Source organism: Triticum aestivum, chromosome 2D, assembly GCF_018294505.1.
Source record: "Triticum aestivum cultivar Chinese Spring chromosome 2D, IWGSC CS RefSeq v2.1, whole genome shotgun sequence".
NCBI classification, from domain to species: domain Eukaryota; kingdom Viridiplantae; phylum Streptophyta; class Magnoliopsida; order Poales; family Poaceae; genus Triticum; species Triticum aestivum.
The window spans coordinates 475296993-475300857 of NC_057799.1; the positions used below are offsets into that span (position 1 = coordinate 475296993).

Here is a 3865-nt window from a genome sequence, read left to right on the forward strand (position 1 = left end):
ACAATGAGGAGTTGTTACATGACAATGATGATCATGAGGAGTTGTTATATGACAATGATGTATTATGATGATGAGTTGTTAATGAGATGATGATGATGATGATGATGATATGATGATTATGATGTAAAAACAATCTCTAAATTGCTATTGTATGAAAACTTGTATAATGGTGTATGAATACTATATAAAAAAGAATATGCAATAATAGTAGTAGCGCGGGCACGAAGGCGCGCTGCTAGAAATTACGAGTAGCGCTTTCTACAAAACGCACTGCTACTAATTAAGTACGTATAGCAGTAGCGTGTCTAAGCCCGCGCTACTGATAACCTTTAGCTGTAGCGTCGTATCAGTAGCGCGGCACCCCGCGCTACTGATAGGCCAGAAACCCGCGCTACTGCTAGGCTTTTTCCTAGTAGTGTACATGTATTTTGTAGGGAAAAATTCCAGAAGGCATATCGTATTTTAGAGTAAATATTTGATAAACAGAGAAAAGCACATGCACTTTTTTTTGCATTGCCTTGCTTTGTCTGACACACAGTAACAATCCTCAAATAGTGAGGACAACTTGAGAGAACACACGTGCATTTTACAAAGAGAATGCAAGTGTCATTGGCATTGTGGCAGATTGTTAATCGAAAGGACAACAACAAAATTCTCAAGAACTAAAGGAAGTTGGTGTGGCTCACATTTAGCTTTACTTGAAGAAAACAAATCTGCTAATGACCAGATTCTAAAATACTAGCAGGTCTGTCTAGCCGGAACGTTGGGTTCTCTGAACAAAGAAGAGGGCAATCCTTAGCAACCTGGAAACTTCCTTTTCAGTTCAAAAAGACATAGTACTACAGTAACATTTGGAGTTGAAGCAATTTTTAAATAAGGAAAACTTCCTTTGATAATGTCCTTGTGTAATAATTGCAAATAATAATAATGGAAATCTTGTTAGGGTGTCATACCATTAGCAATGCATATCTAGGGTAAAGATTAAGGTAATCAAAAATAAAAAAAATGTAACCTTGGGGGAAGATGAGCAGTGGCAGTCTGCACATAGAACATTGATCTACAATGATGATATTGCGACTAACTCTAAATACATGAAATACAATTAATATGTGAAATCCTAAATAATTAGCATCCTTGTCCATGACCTGCCCTCAAAGGCTCTTGTCCACGAGCTACCTAGTTCATAAGGAAATGGGAGTTCATAAGGAGGAGTTTTCTAAGACATTAGACTTGGGAAGTGGACTATTAGGCCCAATCCCACATTTGATACGTGTTGGGAATTGGATAATAAATTAGTCCCCTAAATAGTAAATCGGATGCTAAGCAACAAGAGAAACGGGAACAATCAAAGATCGTTACACATCTGTGGCCTTTTGGTGTTCTTGTTTATTATACTTTGAAAGTCAAAGTGAAGGAAACATCCATTATTAAAGATCAAAGTTTTGAGGAAACTAAGCTTATAAGAATATAATCTATCATTTGCAACATTGTAGTGGTACCTGAAATTAAAATGCACCAAGACATGGAAATTTCTCTTTGGCCTTTCCTATTATGAAGAATATAACTGTACCAAGATGGCTCCATATAAACATGATGTGCGAAGAAAGCTTCAGATATTAGCAAAAAATTTCCGTTAGTGACTCATGCTGCCTATCCAAAATCTGCTAGTTTCATCTTCCATGTTTCCGCTGAGCAAAATATATCCCGGCTTAATGTCCCTGTGGATGACGCCCATTTCGTGGCAGTACTTCACCACTAACATGAGATCCTTGATCACAAATGTGGCTTGCAACTCAAAGAAGGTAACATACCTGGCCATCTCGTCCAGCAAGCGGTCGCCGTTGCAGAGCTCCATGATGAGGTAGAACTTGCCGATGTCCTCGCAGACGGCCTTGAGCGTGATGTCACCAGGGTGGCCCGGGAGGTGCTACATGCCTGCACGATGTCGGCCACGCAGTCTACCGTATCCTTGCCATTGTTGGGGAGTTGTGAACTCCTCGCCGCCGGCGTTGGCACGGCAGATCCGAATGGAGCCGAACTTTTCCCGTTCGATCTCGCCGTCGAGCTAGTACTCGGCATCGAGGCGCTTCTAGCGGCCTATCCGCGTGGCCGACACTCGGGAAGAAGCGGGACACAAGAGGGTCCCTTCTTCTGGTGGCAAGCACGGCGGATCCTCCTGACCTGACCCTTAGCCAGTCAACAATGGCTTCTTCCTCCACCCCTTTCGGTAGCCACTTCGACTGGATGGATCTGCCGCCTCCAGCGTCGAGGCAGATGACAAATAGAAACTGCAGCGAACTCTGCCGCCGCCTTCTCTTCCCACCCAGTTTCACCTCCACCCACTCCTTCCTCGAGGTGCGACGATGTCGGTGTACCCAGTTGCTCTCCCACTGGGGACGCTAGTGGCGGCGGGTTACATGGGAGAGGAAGCGAGAGAGAGGGACGTCGCGTGCATTGGCTGCCTTCATGGCGACTTTGTACCACCAAGGAATAATCCAGTTGGTGCCAAAGTGTGTGGTTCATTGAAGTCATTTATTACTGCAGTAAGTTCTTTAGGTTTGACCTGCTGAATGTAGAAACACACTGATCATAAGTCATAAGACTGATGCAATATAATCTTTCGAAAAAAACACAAGAATGATGTGTAACATAAAAGAGCAAAAGTTTGCCAACTGAACATACAAACTAATGGAGTCGCAAAAAAGAATATCGATCAGTGGATCTTCCTTCCCCATTCATTCACTAAAAATTATGTAGCCACGGTTTAATACAGTTTGAAATAGTAACAACACAAACAAACTTTATGCTCCCTGCAATCTGATGGTCCAAGCCATGTCTCTATAGGAATTACGTGTACCATTAAATCAATACTTCTAAATTTTGGTAATTGTATTTTTTTGGGCTAGCTGGAAAATCAACTTTCATCTGTATGGCCACATAGATATCACCCTGCAATGTGCTTCCATTAGTAAGTTACAGATGCTTATAACAAAATTCTCGACACAAGTAACCACATCTGTACTTGAAATTTAGCCCCCCCCCCCTTCCAACCAGCAGCGTTCCTGTAGATTGCGATTACAACAAGCAAGTAAATAATGAATTCATCAACACATCAGGCTCGCAGCCACCCGGACAAGCGATATCTCAGTCAAGTCAAACATAGATTGACCAGGTAAACTAAGTAAAACAGAACAAGGAGTATCAATGGGAGCAGTAGATGTAGATAATTTAACAAAGAAGGAGGACCTCGGGGAAGGACTCGGATTGTGCCCAGGCAGCGCCGTCGTGGCCGAGATGGGGCGGCGGTGAGGCGCTGGCCGTCGATGTCGCAGAGCAGCGGCTCGTCAATGTACGTCTGCCATGACATCCTTCTCGCTTGCTTGCCGGGTTTTTTCTCTCCCGAGATTTTGCCATCCCCTTCCTCCTCCTCCTCTGCAACAATCATGGTGACCGGGTGGAATAAGAAGATGAGATGGTTTGGGGGAGAAGCAGATCTGGGGAGGATGCTTTCTCTAGTGGATGGCGTCAGAGTAGCTGGCATGGGTTGCGGCGGCGGCACAACCCTAGGAGAAGAGGAAAGGAGAGGTTGCGTGCGGAGAGAAAAAGAGGAGTCGGACTCCATTGCTCGAGGCGGCTGCGGCTCTCTTCTAGAGGAAGCAAGGAAAAAGTCATCGAGAGTTTACCCTGGGGATGTGTTAATTGAGCGACAGTAAATTGCGATGTGGCATAGGCGAGCAGTCACAACTTCTACGTACGTTAATGTTTTTAATATGTAGCGCATATCACCTATAATGGACGTACTGCGGGAGTTTTTTTATTAGAAATACTGTAGCCGATCAAAATTGGTACTGTACAACCGGGCCAG

General features: G+C 44.0%; 1 pseudogene; it reads right to left on the reverse strand.

Moving 5' to 3' along the window:
• Nucleotides 1–239: 239 nt before the first annotated feature.
• On the reverse strand, nt 240–3641 carry LOC123049617 (profilin-3-like; annotated as a pseudogene).
• Between the last annotated feature and the right edge of the window lie 224 nt (nt 3642–3865).